This window comes from Triticum aestivum, chromosome 6B, assembly GCF_018294505.1.
Source record: "Triticum aestivum cultivar Chinese Spring chromosome 6B, IWGSC CS RefSeq v2.1, whole genome shotgun sequence".
NCBI lineage: Eukaryota > Viridiplantae > Streptophyta > Magnoliopsida > Poales > Poaceae > Triticum > Triticum aestivum.
In genome coordinates this window covers 667,794,131-667,815,728 of record NC_057810.1, presented here as the reverse complement: position 1 = coordinate 667,815,728, position 21,598 = coordinate 667,794,131, and the positions used below count along the sequence as shown (strand labels likewise).

At 54.2% G+C, this 21,598-nt stretch overlaps 1 pseudogene; it reads left to right on the top strand.

Moving 5' to 3' along the window:
- LOC123139564 (pentatricopeptide repeat-containing protein At3g29230-like) overlaps positions 1 to 21,598 on the top strand; it is a 55,819-nt pseudogene that overhangs the window by 31,496 nt on the left and 2,725 nt on the right.

The window sequence follows — 21,598 nt, the reverse complement described above, 5'->3', positions numbered from 1 at the left end:
GTCAAGCACAAAACCTAAAACAACTAGGCTCACCTATGTGCACCAACAACTTATGCTAAGTAAGATAAACAATTAAGTGATAGCAAGATATATAACATGAAACACTATGACTATCACAAAGTAAAGTGCATAAGTAAAGAGCTCGGGTAAGAGATAATCGAGGCACACGGAGATGATGATGTATCCTGAAGTTCACACCCTTGCGTATGCTAATCTCCGTTTGGAGCGATGCGAAGGCACAATGCTCCCCAAGAAGCCACTAGGGCCACCGTAATCTCCTCACGCCCTCGCACAATGCAAGAGGTCGTGATTCCACTAAGGGACCCTTGAGGGCGGTCACCAAACCCGCACAAATGGCAACCCTTGGGGGTAGTCACCGAACTCGTACACTTTGGCAACCCTTGGGGGCGGTCATCGAAGCCCGTACAAATTGCTCGAGGCAATCTCCACAACCTAATTCGAGACTCCAACGCTTGCCCGAAGCTTTACACCACAATGATTGAGCTCCGAACGCACCAATCGTCTTGTGCACGAAAACACCCAAGAGGAACAAGCACTAGGATGCCCAAACATCCAAGAGTAATAAACTTCTCAACTTTCACTTCCACGTATCACCTTGCAAAACTCGAACCGATGCAACAAATGCAATGGGAGGGTACACAGAGTGCCCAAGTCCCTCACACTCAAATCCCACCAAATCAACGAAATCTATGGAATAACATGAGAGGAGGAACAAGAAGAGAACACAAAGAACTCCAAGATCTAGATCCAAGGGGTTCCCCTCACATAGAGGAGAAAGTGATTGGTGAAAACTTAGATCTAGATCTCGTCTCTCTTTTCCCTAAAAAACTAGCAAGAATCCATGGAGGGATAGAGAGTTAGCAAGCTCGAAGAAGGTCAACAATGGGGAAATAATATGAGGTAGAAGGATAAGGTTCATTGGGGAAGAAGACCCCCTTTTATAGGAACTCCTAAATCCAACCATTATGTGCTCAGCCCGTGCATAAGCTGTACTACTGTTACGAAGAGCGGTACTACCACCCGGACGATAGTACCCACAGAGTAGTGCAATGGCGAGGAGCCACGAGACGGTAGTGCCGCCGGAGCGGCACTACCACTCGCCCTAGAGTTAGTACCATTAGGGTTGCAGCTCAGGGGCCTATGGAGGCAGAGCGGGAACATGGAGAGTGACAATACCGCAATAGCGGTACTACCGCTCATGAGCGGTACAACAACTTAGAAGCCGTAGTGCCGTGCACCCACTACCGCCCTACCACTGCTGCGAGCACAAAGGGTCCATAAGGAAGCAAAAGTGGAGCGGTAGCGGGCGGTACTACCGCGCGTACTATCGTTCCACTGTCGTGCAAAACCGACACGAAAAGTCAAGTCCCTAGAAGCAGTGGTAGTACACACGAAACTGGACAACGGTACTATCGGGTATAAGCGGTACTACTGTTGCCCAGAGCGGTTCTATTGCTTGGGGCCCTCAGGACACAAGCGAAGAAAATAGAGGATAAAATAAAGAGAAAAATTCACTGTAGGTCACACAACTTGGGCTGGGTGACACTTTAGTACCACTACTTCAAAATACCCGAACTACGGTCCATATACTTGCGCACATGGTTCACTTTGGTTTGTATGTATGATTTCGTCTACGTATTCACTGACTTGGCCGAGTCAGCGGCCGCCAGCTCGGCTTTGACCGCCACCTGGTCGATCCTAGGGTGAATACTAGTCGATCCAGGGTTTTTCTTGCAAAAATGCCATGACACAGAATTTCAAACTCGATCGCCAAGTCTTGTTCCCTACCGCCTCCGCTCGCGCTCTCGATCCTCCTCTCCCACCTCCGCGCTTGCGGCTCCGCCTCGCACGCGCTGCAGTGCCACGCCCTCCTCCTCACCTCCGGCCACCTCGTCGCCTCCCCGCTCCACCTCTCCAACCTCCTCCTCCTCGCGCTCGCGTCCGCCTCTGTGGCGGCCCATGCCGACGCCATCTTCGCCCGCCTCCCGGGGACCGCCTCCGGCTAGGCCTTCCCCTGGAACACCTGCATCCGCCTCCACGCCCCCGTGAGCCCTCGCCTACTTCGCGCGCATGCGCCGTGGCGTGGTGGACCCCGACGCCTACACCTTCCCCGTCATGCTCAAGGCGTGTGGCTGCGCGCCAGGCTGCAGGGTCGGGCTGCTGGTGCATGTCGAGGCCGTGAGGAGGGGTCTGGATCGCGACCTGTTCATGAGGGAATGAGCTGATTAGCTTCTACTGCAGGAGCAGCGACTGCCGCTCCGAGCGGAGGGTGTTTGATGACGGCGCGCGGGATCTTGTTTCGTGGAACTCTATGGTGGCGGGGTACGTTTGGTGCGGCGAGGTGGAGCTGTTCAATGAAATGCCGCATCGGGACGCGTTCTCCTGGGCCGCCATGATTGATGCCTACGAGAAGCGGTCTGGAGGTGTGGACAGTGCGTGCGAGCTGTTTGATCAAATGCTTGAGAGGGATCTGGTGTGCTGGAATTCGATGATCGATGGATATGCTAGGCAGGGGAGGATGGACGAGGCAAGGGCGCTATTTGATGAGATGCCTGAGAGGAATGCGATCTCGTGGAGCATTGTTGTAGACAGGTATGTCAGGTGTGGCGAGCCTTCGGAGGCTTTGGAACTTTTCCGAAGGATGCTGAGGTGCGGTATTAGACCTGATAGGGTCGCTGCAGTTGGGGCTATCACGGCCTGTGATAACCCGGAAGTATACGGGATAGTTGTAGCCTCTTTCGATAAGTAAGAGTGTCAAACCCAACGAGGAGCTAAAGGTAGAACAAATACTCTCTCAAGTCCTGTCGGCCACTGATACGACTCTACGCACGCTTGACGTTCGCTTTACCTAGAACAAGTATGAAACTACAAGTACTTTGTAGGTGTGATAGGATAGGTTTGCAAGATAATAAAGAACACGTAAATAAAAAGTAGGGGCTGTTTAGATAAATAAAAACAATAAATTAAATATAGCGAGTGTGGAAAAGTGGTGGTAGGAGTTGTGAAATTGTCCCTAAGCAATTGATTATGTTACTAGACCGGTAATCACTATTGCAATTCTATTTGAGGGAGAGGCATAAGCTAACATACTGTCCCTTCTTGGATCATATGCACTTATGATTGGAACTCTAGCAAGCATCCGCAACTACAAAAGATCATTAAGGTAAAACCCAACCATAGCATTAACTTATCAAGTCCCCTTTATCCCATACGCAAACAACCTACTTACTAGGGTCTGTGCTTCTATCACTCACGCCACCCACCATAAGCAAATCATGAACATATTGCAAACCCTATAGAGGGAATCCCTCACGCTTGCGCGACACAGAGAGCACCATAGGACATCACCAATAATAAAACATGCAACTCAAACCAATCATAGCAATTCATCAATCACCGATAGGACAACGAAAATCTACTCATACATCATAGGATGGCAACACATCATTGGATAATAATATGAAGCATAAAGCACCATGTTCAAGTAGAGGGTACAACGGGTTGCGGGAGAGTGTACCGCTGGATATAGATGGGGGAAGGTGATGAAGATGTGGGTGAAGAGGGCGGAGGTGTTGGAGAAGATCGCGGTGATGATGATGGCCCCCGGCGGCGTTCCGGCGCCACCGGAAGAAAGGGGAGAGAGCCCCCTTCTTCTTCTTCTTCTTCCTTGACCTTCTCCCTAGATGGGAGAAGGGTTTCCCCTCTGGTCCTTGGCTCCCATGGCGTGGGAGGGGCGAATGCCCCTCCGAGATTGGATCTATCTCTCTGTTTCTGCGTTCCCAGATCCTTCCCCTTCACCGTTTCTTTTATATCCGGAGATCCATAACTCCGATTGGGGTGAATCTTCTGCCCAGATTTTTCTCATAAAAATAGCTTTCTTGCGGCAAAAGAAGAGCGTCAACCGCCTTATGGGTGGCCCAGGAGAGTGCCAGGCGCGCCCAGGGGGGTGGGCGCGCCCCCTATCTCCTGGCCACATCGGGCACCGTTCCGCGTTGATTCTTCCTCCGGAAAATCCCAAATATTCCAAAATAATTCTCCATCCGTTTTATCCCGTTTGGATTCTGTTTGATATTGGGTTTCTGCGAAACATAAAACATGCAACAAACAGGAACTGGCACTGGGCACTGGATCAATATGTTAGTCCCAAAAATAGTATAAAAAGTTGCCAAAAGTATATGAAAGTTGAAGAATATTGGCATGGAACAATAAAAAATTATAGATACGACGAAGACGTATCAGCATCCCCAAGCTTAATTCTTGTTCGTCCTCGAGTAGGTAAATGATAAAAAAGATAATTTTTGATGTGGAATGCTACCTAGCATAATTTTGATCATATGTCTAATCATGGCATGAATATTAAGACACGAGTGATTCAAAGAAATAATCTATCATTTGACATAAAAACAATGATACTTCAAGCGTACCAATAAAGCAATCATGTCTTTTCAAAACAACAAGGCCAAGCAAGCTTATCCCTACAAAATCATATAGTTTGGCCATGCTTCATTTTCGTCACACAAAATGCCCCCATCATGCACAACCCCAATGACAAGCCGAGCAATTGGTTCATACTTTTTAACGCGCTTCAGCTTTTTCAACCCTCACGCAATACATGAGCGCAAGCCATGGATATAGCACTATAGGTGGATTAGGATATAATGATGGAGGTTATGTGGAGAAGACAAAAAAGGGGAAAGTCTCACATTGACACGGCTAATCAACGGGCTATGGAGATGCCCATCAATTGATGTCAATGCGAGGAGTAGGGATTGCCATGCAACAAATGCACTAGAGCTATAAGTGTATGAAAGCTCAAACTGAAAACTAAGTGGGTGTGCATCCAACTTGCTTGCTCATGAAGACCTAGGGCATTTGAGGAAGGCCATCGTTGGAATATACAAGCCAAGTTCTATAATGAAAATTCCCACTAGTATATGAAAGTGACAACATAAGAGACTCACTATATGAAGAACATGGTGATACGATAATCCATGGACTCACATTAGTCATAAAGAACTCATATACTTATTGCAAAAGTTTATTAGCCCTCTAAGCAAAGTACTACTACGCATGCCCCTAGAGGGATAGATTGGTAGTAAAAGACCATCGCTCGTCCCCGACCGCCACTCAAAAGGAAGGCAATCAAAGAAACACCCCATGCTTCAAATTTGTCACACAACGGTTACCATACGTGCATGCTACGGGACTTGCAAACCTCAACACAAGTGTCTCTACAATCCACAACCACCCACTAGCATGACTCTAATATCACCATCTTTATATCGCAAAACTATTGCAAGGAATAAAAAATATCATATTCAATGATCTACAAGTTTATGTAGGATTTTATGACTAACCATGTGAATGACCAATTCCTGTCATCTCTCTAAATAGATATAAGTGAATCAAGAGAGTTTAATTCTTTCTACAAAAGATATGCCCACGCTCTAACAAATATAAGTGAAGCAAAAGAGCATTCTACAAATGGCGGTTTTCTATGTGAAGAGAAACAGGCAATCCAAACTTTAAATGATATAAGTGAAGCATATGAAGCATTCTATAAAGCCATACTCAAAAGATTTAAGTGAAGCACAATGAGAATTCTATAAATCAACCAAGGACTATCTAATACCAGCATGGTGCATAAAAGAGAAGTGAAAACTAAATGCAAAATACGCTCCCAGACTTGCACATATCGCATGAACGAAACGAATACGAAGACATACCAATACTTGTTGAAGAAAGAGGGGATGGCTTCCGGGGCATCCCCAAACTTAGACGCTTGAGTCTCCTTGAATATTTACTTGGGGTGCCTTGGGCATCTCCAAGCTTGAGCTCTTGCCTCTCTTCCTTTTCCTCATATCGAGACATCCTCGATTAGACACTTCATCCACACAAAACTTCAACAGAAAACTCGGTAAGATCCATTAGTATAATAAAGCAAATCACTACTCTAAGTACTGTTGCAAACCAATTCATATTTTGTATTTGCATTGTGTCTACTATAACATAACTTTTTCATGGCTTAATCCACTGATATAAATTGATAGATTCATCAAAACAAGCAAACTATGCATCAAAAACAGAATTTGTCAAAAATAGAACAGTCTGTAGAAATCTGAACATTCACCATACTTATGGTACCCCAAAAATTCTACCAAAATTAGGAACAATAAAAACTTTGTACATAAAGACAGTTCAAAATAAATCAGAACCATTTTACGTTCCAGTTGAAAATGTAAAATCGCGCACTACAGCCAAAGTTTCTGTCCTGCGCCGTACAAACCAACAAGCATTGTAAACATCCTAAAGGAAAACCTTGGCACATTATTTTTATAATACAATGGAATTATACAAGGGGATAATTATTTTTGATGAAAAGTTTCTGTAGTCAAGATTCACAAAGTTTCCGTGAGCATGAACAAAGTTCAAGGCTAGCTCCCACTTCAACAATGCTTGTCTTTCTCACTTTCACTTTCCTTTTTGAAAAGTTTTAGGGTTCCCCTCTTTATTTATTTTTTGTTTTTAAACTATATAAAAACACTCAACAGAAACAAATGACTCTCTAAAACTTCTGGGTTGTCTCCCTGGCAGCGCTTTCTTTAAAGCCATTAAGCTAGGCATTTAGTGCTCAAGTAATGAATCCACCCGGATCCCAAGGTATATCAAAGCCAATTTTAATTAACAATGATTTGTAATTTAGTAGTGAGCACAAAGTAACATATATCATGTAATGACAAAGTCTAACCCTCTTCCTATGCTTCGGCATGTCATAAAAGAACGATTCATGCACACATAGTAAAGGCCAATGCATAGTATATGCAGATTCTTGCAATTCTATCGTGTTGGAAACATAAAGAGGCGGAGATGTAGTTCCTCTATCATAATAATTGCAAGTAGGAGCAGCAAGCACATGCATATTATATCTATCAAAATTATCATGTGCAACGGTAAAAGGCAACCCATCAATATAATCCTTAATAAGCACACACTTCTCCGATATAGTGTAGTAGGGAGAATTCAAAAAGATAATAGGACTATCATGTGTGGGTGCAATAGCAAAAATTTCATGTTTAACTTAAGGAACTATAGCAAGTTCATCTCCATAAGCATAATTCATATTGGCATCTTGGCCACAAGCATAACAAGCATCATCAAAAAGGGATATTTCAAGAGAATCAATGGGATCATAGCAATCATCCTTCGGTAAGGACGAAGGGGAATTAAACAATGTATGAGTTGAAGAGTTACTCTCATTAGAAGGTGGGCACGGGTGATCAATCCGTTCTTCCTCCTTTTGTTCTTCGCTCTCCTCATCATATTTTTCATCCAGTGAGCTCATAGTTTCATCAATTTCTTCTTCCATAGCTTCCTACAAAATATTAGTCTCTTCTTGGACAGCGGAGACTATCTCAATAAATGCATTAATACTGTAATTGTATTCATAATTTTTATAGCAACATCTAAGTATAGCAAAAATTTTAGGTCTATAAACTGCATCATCAAAATCATCAAACTCTTTAAACATAGATTCAATCTCATAAGCACCCATAAAAGCAACGAATTCTTCTATTTGTTCCACATCATAGTAATCATATCTACCATTAGCATAAGAAGCTAAGGTTTCATTATCATTGAATTTGCATGAAAAGGGAAGGTGTGGAGCCTTCATCCTAGAGCAACAAGTATAATCATGTATCAAGCATAGTTGATGAGCATACCAACGCAACATAGAAATTTGATCCCATAATAGTTTTCCCTTTTTGTGTCAAGCAATAATCCCTAAAGTATTCACGTTGATCCAACGTGTCTCCCATAACATAATTGAATGGGGTTTTCTCAGGATTATCAAAGTAGTACATAATATCTTGAACATAACGAGCATCGAGGGTTTTAGGAGGTTCCCCATCTCCATGAGTAGCAAGTACACCTAATATTTTTGGTATTTCGTGTTCCATATCCATAAATAAAGATAGAGAACCACTAAGAGAAGCAAATAAAAATTACTTAGTGATAAAGCAAACAAGCACACATGAGAATATTCACCCCACGCTATGACTCCCCGGCAACGGCGCCAGAAAAAGGTATTGATAACCCGCAAGTATACGGGATAGTTGTAGCCTCTTTCGATAAGTAAGAGTGTCGAACCCAATGAGGAGCTAAAGGTAGAACAAATACTCTCTCAAGTCCTGTCGGGGGTTGGGTACGACATATGCCAAAGGATGGCTTATCATGGTGGGAGCGAGTAGAACGTCGCCGGTGCCTGGAAGCGGGATGAGGCGAAGACATGCACGCCGGCGGAACTTACCCAGCTTCAGGGCTCTCCTAGGAGATAACACCCCTACTGCTGCTCTGCGGGGTCTCCGCATGATCACTAAAGCAAAGTGGCTACAATGGTGCTCTTGGAGCTGTTTCGGGAGGCAGGAGAGGGCAGGGCTAGCTCTCTCCTCCCCGTGCTATCTGGTCTATCTCTATTTAGGTCCGAACCCTTTGCATGGGTGCCCCGGGGGGTTTATATAGGCCTACCCCCTGGGGGTACAATAGTAATCCGGCTGGGCGCGGGTCCCAGCCGTCTGTCTCTCAGGCCGCCGTCCTTCCCGCCGGCTTCTGGGGCCCGCCGACTGGCGGGTCCCACGGATAGGCTTGATAATGTAGCGGCACTCCTGATGACGCAGGCTCGGTCATCGGGTCGTGGCAACAGTGCCGCCGTCTATTGGGCGATCACTGTCGCCATTCCCCATCTTATCTGGTTAATGGCTCGTGGGGCCCTGGGAGGAGTCGGCCGACTCCAGGGAGGCCGACTCCCACAGGCCCGTCTTCGGGTTGCCCAGGCCGCCTTCGGCCCACCCACTAACAGGCGGCCCCGCCGCCTTCGGGTCGTACATGCCGGTGTCGTGGGCACAGTGTACTGCGCACTGTGGCTGAGGTCAGGGCAGGCATGGCAACAGTGCCGCATCTCGCCGGAGATCTTTCAGCGATACGGCTCACTGTAGCCATGCCGGCCCTTCGTAAGCAGGGGGGAACGGCCATGCCGTGACCGTACCCCGCGTCGTACTTCGAGATGAGGGAGGAGTCTTGGGCCGACTCTCCATAGTCGGCCTCTCTGGAGGTCGCCAGCTTGGAGTCAGCTTATCTGGGAGTCGCCGTCTAGGACTTGGCATATTTTGGAGTCGCTCCTGGGACTCGGACTGAGGGGCGCGGCCTGCCCCGATGTCTTGAAATGTCCTGGGGCTCGGGTTAGCCTACCCGTGGCCCATTACTCCGACAGTAGTTTCCGAAGCTGGTGAAGCCCTGCGGTCGCTGCATTGTGGGGTTTCAACAGTTTCAATCTTCAAAGTGCAGACTCTGGGACTCGGCTGCCGTCTTCCATTGGGCCGACTGTCAAAAGTCGGAGGTTTTAATGAGTAGCCGCAGCTCGAAAGTTGCGGCGGGAAACCAGGCGGCGTGCCTGATACGCTTCCCCGCTGCCATCAGGGCGGTCCTATCGCGTGATGCCACGTGGGGAGAACAGTCTGCCTGCCCACGCGCGCGACGGGACGGGTTGTCAGGCGGGGCCTGCCACTACTGTGCCTCGGCATACGAACGAATCCGTTGCGGCCGTGGACGGTTGGTTTTCCTACGTCGTTACTGCGCGCAGTAACTTCGTGGGGTAAATCGTGGGTCGGCGTGGGGCATCGTGCGTAGTTAATCCCACGCCCGCCCCCTTGGCTTCTTAGCCCGCAGGGCTATAAGTAGGCGGGGGGAAGCGGAGCGGCACAGCTCGCACGCCCTTCTTCCCCGCTCCCCCGCCTCATCTTGCTTTCTCTCCCTCCTGCTTCCGCCGTTTGAGCAAGAGCACACCATACCGCGGCGATGAGCTCTTCCTCCGCCGCGGCCCCCGCCGTGCGCTCCGGCGTATGAGACGGCTCGGAGGTAGAAGAAGAACACATCGAGTTCCTTCGCCAGACACGCTGTCTCCCCAGCGCGGACCTCGTGCGCGCCCGCGCCGCGCCGGAGGGGGAAATCCGGCCGGTGCCGGAAGAGAGCGAGCGGGTCATCTTCCGCTCGCACCTCATGCGCGGCCTGGGGCTGCCGGCGAGCGGCTTCTTCCGCTCGTTCTTGGAGTTCCACAGTCTTCAGCCGTACCACCTCACTCCGAACACAGTGGTGTTGCTCTCCGCCTTCGCCACTCTGTGTGAAGCTTTCCTCGGCGTTCTCCCCACCATCGAGTTGTGGGGAGAATTCTTCTCTTCTAAGCTCGACACGCACATCGCCGGCGTGCCGGCTCAGTGCGGCGCCTTCATCGCGATGCGGTGCTCGAAGGCCGACAACCCCTTTCCTCCCATCATGCTGATCAAGTCGGTGAAGATGTGGCAGTGCTCGTACTTCTACGTGAAGAACCTCGCCTCCGACGGCGACTGGGTCAACTTGCCGCCTTACAACACCGCTCCCCTGACTGGGAGGCTCCCCAGCTGGTCCCACCGAGTCAAGACGCTGACTCCCGCCGGAGCCGCCGCCGTAGCGCGACTCCGAGTCTTGACGCAGTCGGAGGGACTCGTCGGGGCTGACTTGCTGGCCGCCTTCGTGGCGCGCCGAGTTCTCCTGCTCCAAGGCCGGCCTCACCTGATCTGTCAGATGAGCGGCCTCCGAGACCCAAGTCAGATGAGCACCAAGGAGATGCCCCGCAAGGAGGTGGCAAATATGGTGAATTATGTCGCGCACTGCGAGTTCGAGGAGGACTGGCAGTTCGGCAAGGAGCCGTACTCGCGCGACAACCCTCCACCAGTAGTAAGTTGCGTCCCCCTATCGTTTTGTCTTTTTTCGCAGCCGACTCCGGCTTCTGACTCTTGTTGGCTTCTTCTGAACTAGAATCCTCTTATGCAGCCTGCCGCCGGCGCCACGAGACAGCCCCGCGAGTATGTTCCCGACCGCGCGGAGAGCGACGTCGACGACCCCGACTTGGGGGCGGCGGCGATGGAAGCCGACGCCGAAGGCGGGGGAGGAGGAGCAGAAGGCGACTTCAGGCCCTCAGCCACCTTCGCCGACTGGCCTGATGACGACGCCGAAGGCGAAGTCGCTCCGCGCCACCAGCTGAGGATCGGCCCGTCGGGCGCCGGCTCCTCCACCGGCCTGGCCGGCCAAGGCGGTGCGAAGAGGCGTCACGCCGGGCCGAGTGCGCCCGGCGGCAAATTGAAGAAGTTCAAGGGGGCGGCCGCCGCGACCAAACGAGAGGAGGCGGCCGTGAAGGCCAACCGCTTCCGAAGGGAAGTGAGAAAGCCGCCGCTAGTCTCTGCGTGAGTCTTTATGCTTTTTTTATTTTCCCTTGTTGAATCTTGTCCGAATCTTTTTGTTATATATTCCCTCCACTCTTCTTCAGGGCCCCTCTTTCCCTTGAGAGAGTCGCCGTCCCCTCCGTCATGGGGTCGGCAGAGACGTCCGCCAATACTCGGCAGCCCGACCCCGCCGCCGACCTCCGGGAGGCGACGGAGCGGAATGCGCGGGAGAAGCGCGAGAAGGAGGAGGCCGAACGTCTGGAGAAGGCGGAGGCCGACAGGGCGGCCGCCTCCGCCCAGAAGAAGCTGGATGATGCCGAAGCCGCCCTTGCGGCGAGACGGCGTGCCGAGGAGGCCGCGCGTCGCCGATCGGCGATGCTCGTCCCCCCACTATCGTCTGCACCGCCGCCTCCGGAGCTCACGGGGCAGACCGGGGAAGCCGGCATCGAGAACCCCGTCGTGGAGAAGGAGAGCGGCGAGGCCTCCATGTCGGACACTCTCGTGCCGCCACCGCCGCCTCCACCGCCGTCTGGGAGACCGCACGACAAACAACCGGTGGGTCCGTCGGAGCCGCCAGCCATGGACGAGGCCGAGGAACGGCTGCTTCTCCAAGTCGCCTCGCCGGCGCGCCGCCGTCTTGAGAGGGCGACCTCAGCGCTGCGACCTCGGGAGACCGGCGCTGCTAGCTCGGTAGCCTTAGACACCGAGGCCACAAGCGCCGCGCCCATCGGGTGGGTACGCAGAGGCGACACTGGGCCACTAAATCAATTGCTCCTGGAAGTCCAGGCGAAGTTGCAGGCCGAAGGCGACGCCCTTCAAGCCTGCACCAGAGCGCACCTGGCCGCGCGAACGGCCGTCCGAGTAAGTTTCTTTTCCTTCTTGATTCTAGTTTTTCTCTGTGGGGGCGCGCCAGCGCACCCACTAGGTGTAGTCCTGGAGTTCCGGGCCGGCTGCTGAGCAGGCGGTTCGGAACTCCCTCTGGCGAGTTCCAAACACTAACTTTGTCTTCAATGACTTATTGCAGGAGTATCACAACCTCCGCGCCACTGCCTTCAACCGCAATGTTGAGGAGTTGAGCAAGCGGGCTGCCGACTTGTCGGAAAGCCGGAGTGAGTTCTTCTTCTTCACGAGGGCGCGCTGGCACACCCGCGGGCTGTAGTCCCCGAGATTCGGGCCGACTGCTGAGCAGTCGGGCCGGATCTTCCCGGCGATCTTCTTTGCTGAAGACTCATTTGTTTCCTCTTTCGTTTTTCAGGAGCCAACGCCGCTCTTCAGGAGCAGCTGGGCGAGAACAATACCGCCCGTCGCGCCAAGGAGGAGGAGTGTGGCAGGCTCGCCACAGAGCGCGACCTGCTGGCGGCGCAGCTGGCCGAGCAGAAGGAGCTGCTCAAGAAGGCATAGGACGAGGCCGAGAAGAAGGAAGCCGCTCTCCTGGCCGAGTTCGAGAGCGAGCGCTCCTCCTGGACTGACAGGGAGGCGATGCTGACCTCCGGCTTCCACGAGATCGAGGATATTGTGGATGGTACGTTTCTTTCGTTTCTTCGGGTTTCCGACTATGTGCCAGGCCGACTTCTGATTTTTCAGCTTGCTTCTTTTTTGTTTGGGCAGACTTCTTCCCTGGTCACTCGCAGGCGGTCCCTCTGGCCATCGAGGCTGCTCGTAAGGCGCGAAGGGCAAATGGTGAGGAGATCGCCGCCAATGCCCCCCGAACCGTTGATGAACAGCTCCTGAGCATTGAAGCCCGTCTTCGTCCGGCCCACCGGCAGATGCGCCGGTTTCAGCGTGCCGGCGCCCAGGCGGTTGCCGCTTTGTGGCCGGATATGCTGGCTCTGCGCACCGCCAGTCGGACCGCCGACTGGCTGGAAGTCGCTGCCGGCCGTCTTGAGGCCTGGAAGGGCTCCTCGGCCCGGGCCGGAGCGCGCCGGGCCTTGGAGTTCGTCAAGGCATGGTATCCAGGGCTGGACCTGGACCGTCTGGAGGGCGCCCTTATCGAGCGTGCGGCGGCCATCGCCGAGTACACGGACACTAGCATCTTCGTGCCCGAGCGGGCTGAAGGCGGCGAGGAAGTGCCGGCAGAGTGGTTCGGGATGAACCCGGAGTATGGAGAGGACTCGGCGGAGGTGATCGACTCCAGCACCGAGGAGGAGACGAGATGGAGGCCGAAGGCGAGGCGGAGGTGCCAGAGGACGGAGCAGGCGGCCACCTCAGCTCGACCGTGCCTCCAGCAACGAGCCGCGTCAAGAGAAGGCGACTGCCGCCGGAGGCGATCAAACCGAGACCGCCCAGCCGACTGCCCCGGCGCCTGACACCGCCGTCTCCTCCGATCCTCCAATCCCAGATGCCGCCTCCTAGGCTGCCTTTTTCGCCTCTGTTTGTCTGTCTTAGTAATCTTTTGTAAACTTTGTTAGATTCGAACAATTCCACCCACGGGGTGTATCTTGAACTTCTATTCGAAGATTCGGCCAAGGGCCTATGTAAATATTAATCTGCTTTCCGTCTTTCCTTGCTTACTGCTCTTTAGGCTTTTCCCTTTGCCGCCTTCCTTTAGTCGCTGCCTTGCCAGCCGGGCAGCCGCTCTGTGGACTGTCGCTGGGTCAAGTGCTTGGCTACTTCGGGAAGGCAAGTACTTGGCCGTTTAGAGTTTCTTTTAGCGAGTCAGATAGAAAGCGACATGCCGACCACCCAAGAGTGGGCCATCCTTAATAGAGGCTAATAAAGACGGCGAGCCGGCTACTCATGAGTCGGTTTTCCGCTTCAGAAATGCTGGAGGCCGTCTTACGCTATGTTCGTGCTTTAGGTCCTTAGCCATTTTTCGTGTGGGCGCCCGTTCTTCCTCACTCCTGCCTGCCTCACAGTCGCTCCGCGAGCTGCGGCTTTGCCAGGAGGCAGATTGGGCACCGCACACTACTTGTCTGACTGCGGGAAGCTTCTCATAGCGCAAGGCGGCGAGTCCCCGGGCTGACTAGTCTGGCCCGGTGCCAAGCGGCTTGCAATGAAAGTAATGTACTCGGAGGCATAATTCTTATCGTACAGATAACAAAAAGGGCAGTCCCCGAGCTCGTCTCGGGGGGCCCAAAGTCTTAGTACTTTAATACAAAGGGGTAGTGTGATATATACTGCATCAACTGTAAAATCTTCGAAGAAGATTTGCATTCCACGGGCGCTCTGTCTCTTTGCCGGAGTCGTCCCTCTTGCGCGCTCGGGGCTTCTGAGCGTTGATCAGATAGTAGGCGTCGTTCCCTAGCACCTTGCTGATGATGAAGGGGCCTTCCCAAGGTGCCGACAGCTTGTGCTGGCCGGCTGCTCGCTGGATTAGCCGGAGCACAAGGCCGCCTTGTTGGAAAGATCTTGGCCTGACCTTCCTGTTGTAGTATCGACGCAGGCTCTGCTGGTAGATGCTGGACCAGCTGAGTGCCAACAGCCGGCCTTCTTCCAGCAGATCGACGCCGTCTTGACGTGCTTCTTTTGCTTCTTCCTCGATGTACATGGTGACTCGCGGGGAGTCGAATTCTATGTCCGTTGGGATGACGGCTTCGGCGCCATAGATGAGGAAGAAGGGTGTGAAGCCGGTTGACTTGTTTGGAGTCGTGCGCAGACTCCAGAGGACGGCTGGTAGCTCCTCAAGCCAACAGCCGGCAGATCGCTCCAACGGTACGACGAGTCGAGGCTTGATGCCGGACAAGATGAGGCCGTTCGCTCGCTCCACCTGGCCGTTTGACTGCGGATGGGCAACGGACGCTAAGTCCAGTAGGATGCCCTGTGTCGTGCAGAAACGGGCCAAGGCGCCTTTGGCAAAATTTGTGCCATTGTCGGTGATGATGCTGTGTGGGATGCCGTACCGAGTTGTGATGTCAGCGATGAAGGTCACTGCAGTCAGACCATTCAACTTTTTGATGGGTTTCACCTCCACCCACTTGGTGAACTTGTCCACTGCGATAAGTAGGTGAGTCAATCCACCTCGTGCCGTCTTGAATGGTCCCACCATATCCAAGCCCCAGACTGCAAAGGGCCATGCGATAGGGATATTCTTGAGTGCGGAAGCCGGCTGATGTGACTTGGAACGGAAAATCTGGCACCCCTTGCACTTTTGGACTAACTCTTTGGCCTCTTCTAGAGCGGTTGGCCAGAAGAAACCGTGCCGGAAGGCTTTGGCGACAAGTGCCCTGGAGGCCGCGTGGTGACCGCACTCGCCTTCATGGATGTCTCTGAGGATTGCTTGGCCTTGTTCTGGCTCGATGCAGCGTTGGAAGACGCCAGTAACGCTGCGCCTGACCAGCTCTCTGTTGACTATGGTGTAGGCTGCTGCTCGGCGCTGCACTTGCCGAGCCAAGATTTCATTAGTTGGCAGCTCTCTGTTTACTAAGAATCTGAGGATGGCCTGGGCCCATGAAGGTGCTGCTATTTCTTCAACTGCCACTAGTGCGACTTGGATAAGGGCGGCCGTGCTGGGAGGCGGCGTGTTGGAGTCTGCAGCCGCTTGCTGATTTGACAAAGTCCCAGGGCCGACTGGAGCAGTCCCCGGGCCGAGCTCTGGAGTCTTCGATCTTGCTACTGCAGTCCCCGGGCCGGGTTCGGATGTCCCTGGGCCGGCTTCGACTGTATGTTTCTTGGAGTCAGATCCATCATCCTCAGGCGGAGCCGGCACATAGATTGAATCTGATTTGGGTGATGGCTTGATAGAAGGCTTGAGGAGGCGCCGGAGGGCGACACCAGATGGTATTGCCTGGCGGGTGGAGCCGATCCGTGCCAAGCCGTCTGCTTGGTCGTTGTCGTTCCTTGGCACATGGAGGAACTCGCACCCCTCGAAGTATCCGCTGAGTTGCTGGATGAGGAAACGATAGCTCGCCATATTTGTATCCTTGGCATCCCAATCGCCAGATGATTGTTGGACCACTAAGTCAGAGTCGCCATAACACAGGATCCGGCGAATGCCGAGTTCTTTGGCAAGCCGGAGCCTGTGGATGAGCGCCTCGTACTCGGCCATGTTGTTGGAGGTGGCGAAGTGGATCTGCAGCGCGTATCTGAGCTTGTCGCCCTTGGGGGAAGTGAGGACGACGCCGGCTCCCAAGCCGGTGCGCATCTTGGAGCCGTCAAAGTGCATCCGCCAATGGGTGGAGTCGGGCGCTGGCGGCAAATACTGGGTCTCTGCCCAGTCGACGAGGAAGTCGGCCAGTGCTTGCGACTTGATGGCGGTGCGGGGCTCGTAGTAGATGGTGTAGGGAGCCAAGTCAATGGCCCATTTGGCCACTCGGCCAGAAGCATCTCGGCTTCCGATGATCTCGGCCAGTGGAGCTGTGCAAACCACGATGATTGGATGCTCCTAGAAGTAAGGCTTCAATTTCTTGGCGGCAAAATGCACGCCGTAGCACATCTTCTGGTAACAGGGGTATTTCTGCTTGGAGGTCGACAGTACCTCGCTCAAGTAATATACCGGTCTCTGGACAGGTAGCGCCTTGCCTTCCTCCTTGCGCTCGACTACAATGACTGTGCTGACTACTCAGCTGGTGGCGGCAATGTATAGGAGCATGGGCTCTTTGGGAGTCGGAGCCGCCAGCACAGGGGGAGTAGTCAATATCTTTTTTAGTTGGAGAAAAGCCTCGTCCGCCTTGGGAGTCCACTCAAAGAAGGTGGTCTTCTTCATGAGCTGATACAGGGGGAGAGCCTTCTCGCCCAGCCGACTGATGAATCGGCTGATGGATGCCAAACAGCCGGTGAACTTCTGCACATCTAACAGTCGTCTGGGTGCTTCCATCCTCTCGATGGCCTTGATCTTCACAGGATTGCACTCTATGCCGCGTTCGGAGACCAGGAAACCGAGGAGCTGGCCAGCTGGTACTCCGAAAGCGCACTTCTCTGGGTTGAGCTTGATCTGGAATCGGCGCAGAATCTCAAATGTCTCCTTGAGGTCCTCCAGCAAGGTTCCATGCTTCTCCGTCTTCACCACCATGTCATCCACATAGACGTGGGCATTTCTGCCGAGTTGCTTCAGGAGGCACTTCTGCATGCAATGCTGAAAGGTGGCGCCGCCGTTTCTCAAATCGAACGTCATGGTCAGGTAGCAGAAGGCTCCAAACGGCGTGATGAAGGCGGTCTTCAGTCTGTCAGCCGGGTTTAGCTTGATCTGGTGATATCCTGAATATGCGTCTAGGAAACTCAACAGCTCGCATCCGGCTGTGGAGTATATCACCTGATCAATTCTCGGCAGAGCAAATGGGTCCTTGGGGCAGGCTTTGTTGAGGCTCGTGTAATCAATGCACATCCGCCACTGCTTGTTCTTCTTCAGCACCAGTACTGGGTTTGCCAGCCACTCTGGAAAAAACACTTCCATGATGAAGCCGGCTGCTAGGAGCCGGGCTATCTCTTCTCCGACAACTCTTCTTTTTTCTTCTGACAGACGGCGCAGAGGCTGCCTGACGGGCTTCATATCAGATCGGACGTGTAATTTGTGCTCGGCGAATTCCGTCGGGACACCAGGCATGTCCTTGGGGGACCATGCGAAGATGTCGTGATTCTCACGGAGGAAATCAACGAGCTCACCTTCCTATTTGCTGTCAAGGCCTGTGCCCATGACAGCGTACCTCTCCGGGTGCTCCGGGTCTAACGGTATCTTTTTTGTTTCTCCGGCCGGCTTGAATGATCCTTCGGCTTCCGACTCCTTGGGGTCGGGCGATAACTCGGGCTGCTTGCCGGCCATTGCCACGACCCGATCAAGAAGCCGTTTCTCAGCCGCGATCACCAAGGACTCGGCCAGCCGACTGCTTTCGGCCGCGCAAGCGGACGACTTCCTGTAGTCACCGGACACGGTTAGGATTCCCTTGGAACTCGGCATCTTCATCTTGAGGTAGGCGTAGTGGGGGACCGCCATGAACTTGGCCAAGGCGGGTCGGCCAAGTAGTGCATGATACGGGCTTTCAAGGTCCACCACCTCAAACCAAACTGGCGCTCGTTGGAAATGATCCTTGTCTCCGAAGAGGACATCTATTAGGATTTTGCCGATTGGCGAGCAGGAAAGGCCAGGAACGATTCCGTGGAACACAGTCCGGCTGCTTTGAAGCTATCTTCGTTTGATTCCCAATTTCTCCATCGTATCCTTGTACAGGATATTGATACTGTTGCCTCCGTCTATCAGTAGTCGCGAGAAGCGAGCGTCCCGTCTATTTGTGGCGAGTGTGGCGCTTAAGACCAAGGCGTAGGAGCCTGGACTCGGCATCACCTCTGGGTGATCAGCTCTGCTCCAACTGATAGGCTTCTCGGACCAATGCATGAACTCTGGAGGGCTTGATGCAACCGCATTCACTTCTTGCTGCTGTTGGCGCCTGCTGCGCCGATCATCCGCCACACTGGTGAACACCACATAGGCTCCGTGCTCATCTGGGAACTTGTCTTGTATCGCGCCGACTGGCCTGACGGCCGGCTGCTGGGGCGGTGGTGGAGGAGGCGGCCCAGCAGGAGGGGGAGGGAGCAGGACGTCCCCCTTGGCGATTCTGGTCAGCCAGTGCCATTTCCTGGTGTTGTGGTTCGACGGCTTCGCGCCGCTGTGAAACGTGCAGGGACCATCTAGAGTCTGCTCATAGGAGAAAGCCGGTAGCCAGTTGGACTTGCCGCCCTTCTGTTGCTTCGCCGGAGGCGGTCCCTCCAACTGCTGGTCCTCTGCTGTCGCCACTTGCCGACTAGTGGAAGTCAGTTGCGGGGCTTTGCGCTTCTGGTCATTCTGCTGTTGCCGCCGACTGGTGTCCCCAGCCGGAGTTCTTGGAGCCTGAGGGGCGACTTTGTTAGTCGTGCTGACCCGAATCTCGGCCTTCATGGAGGAGTCGGCCGTGGCGTATTTGTCCGCTGTGATCAGCAGCTCATCGAGGGTCTCCGGCTCGTCGCAGAGGAGCTTGTGCTTGAGGAGGGTGCCTTCTCTACACCCGGCAGTAAAGTACTCGATGGCCTGCACCTCGTGCACGCCCTCGCAGGAGTTCCGGAGTTCGCCCCAGCGCGTGAGGTAGTCGCGAGTAGACTCGTCAGGGCCTTGCACGCACAAGGAGAGTTGGCGCGGCTCGGGAGGTCGCTTGTACGTGCTGGTGAAGTTGCGGACGAAAGCCTCGGTGAAGTCGACCCAATTGTTGATGCTGCGAGGCTTCAGACTGTTCAATCATGTCCGGGCCGAGCCCTAGAGCATGAGCGGGACGTATCTTACGGCAACGCGCTTGTTGCCGTTCGCTATGTTGACGGCTGTGGAGTAGTCGATCAGCCAATCTTCCGGCTTCACGGTGCCGGTATATTTGGGCGTGTCTCGGGGGAGCGTGAACCCTTTGGGAAAGGGCTCGTCCCGGATGCGGGGTCCAAAGCAGGGGGGACCCAACTCGTCTTCTTCTTCCAGCGCTAGGGATCGGTGGAGTCGGTCGATCTGGTGGCGGGCGTCGTTCTCTCCGACTCCCTCTCGGCGGCCAAGGCGGTCGTCGAGAGTCGGATGTTCCACGGGCAGCAGGGAGACTCACCTTTCTCTATGAGGAGGGGGAGGCAGGTAGTCGTCCCGCCGTTCCACCGCTTTGGGGCGGCCGTCTTGGTCGCGCTCGATGGTGATGTGAGTCCGACTATGGCTGACAGCCGGCTCCTTGTCCTTCTTCCCACGGGCCCCGCCAGTCGGCGTCCGAGACGTCGCACCTTGGTCTCGGCGAGGCGGTGGGTCGTCGTTTTGGCGTTGCGGCGCCTCGGTGCGGCAGCCGGCATCATTCTGCGCGGCAGCCACGTCGAGGAGTTGCTGAACTCGCTCCGTCATTATGCGGCGCTCTTCGACTTTGAAGTTGTCGAGCTCGTCTGCCGCCGCCTGGGCGGCACGGATATTCTTTGCGGGCGTGGCATACACAGGGCGATCAGCCCCGAAGAGGTTGGCGATTGCCGCGCCGCGCTATCGGACCGCGCCTAGGCGGCTAGGCCCGGTCGAAGCCGGCGAGCTGCCTACGACGCGATCCATCTCGCGTTGGTAAGCTTCTGACAAGCGCCTCATGCTTGCCAGCTTCTTCGCACCTTCGATGAGCTGAAGGGGAGCGCCTCCAGCGTCTCGGCGTCGGCGTCTTCTGGAATCGGCGCCGCAAGGCCTCGCAGGGCCGCATCGAGCGGGTCATGCGCTCCTTCGCCGGAGCGCTCGCCGTGCTCGAGGACGAGGACCTCAGTGACGGTGCTTCCGCCGCTCCCCGCGCAAGGGAGCGGCTCGTCGTAGACCACCATGTTGGTGGGGAACGTGTCGAGCGACGCGGTGTCGGAGTCGACCAGCATCGGGTCGGTGGATCCTATGGACTCCAGGTCCGCGGCAGGCTCGCCGGCGACGTGGAGTTGGTCGAGGAGGCCCGCGAGGAGACTCCCGGGGACACTCGTGCCTGCGTCGGACGCAGGCTCGTCGGAGAGGCGAACCTCGCCGATGAGATCGGCGAGGCAGCTGGCCGCACAGGTGATCTCAGCACCGTGCAGCGCGTCGGCACAGACGCCATCTGGCGTGCCGGGCTAGCTGTGCACGCCGGGGAGGAACAGGGTTCCCGTCCAGAGTAGATCTCCGGACGACGGTGCACCTCGCCCCATGGTGGGCGCCAAATGTCGGGGGTTGGGTACGACATATGCCAAAGGATGGCTTATCATGGTGGGAGCGAGTAAAACGTCGCCGGTGCCTGGAAGCGGGATGAGTCGAAGACATGCACGCCGGCGGAACTTACCCAGCTTCAGGGCTCTCCTAGGAGATAACAACCCTACTGCTGCTCTGCAGGGTCTCCGCATGATCACTAAAGCAAAGTGGCTACAATGGTGCTCCCGGAGCTGTTTCGGGAGGCAGGAGAGGGCAGGGCTAGCTCTCTCCTCCCCGTGCTATCTGGTCTATCTCTATTTAGGTCCGAACCCTTTGCATGGGTGCCCCGGGGGGTTTATATAGGCCTACCCCCAGGGGTACAATAGTAATCCGGCTGGGCACGGGTCCCAACCATCTGTCTCTCAGGCCGCCGTCCTTCCCGCCGGCTTCTGGGGCCCGCCGACTGGCGGGTCCCGCGGACAGGCTTGATACTGTAGCGGCACTCCTGATGACGCAGGCTCGGTCATCGGGTCGTGGCAACAGTGCCGCCGTCTATCGGGCGATCACTGTCGCCATTTCCCATATTATCTGGTTAATGGCTCGTGGGGCCCTGGGAGGAGTCGGCCGACTCCCACAGGCCCGTCTTCGGGTTGCCCAGGCCGCCTTCGGCCCACCCACCGATAGGCGGCCCCGTCGCCTTCGGGTCGTACAGGCCGGCGTCGTGGGCACAGTGTACTACGCACTGTGGCTGAGGTCAGGGCAGGCATGGCAACAGTGCCACATC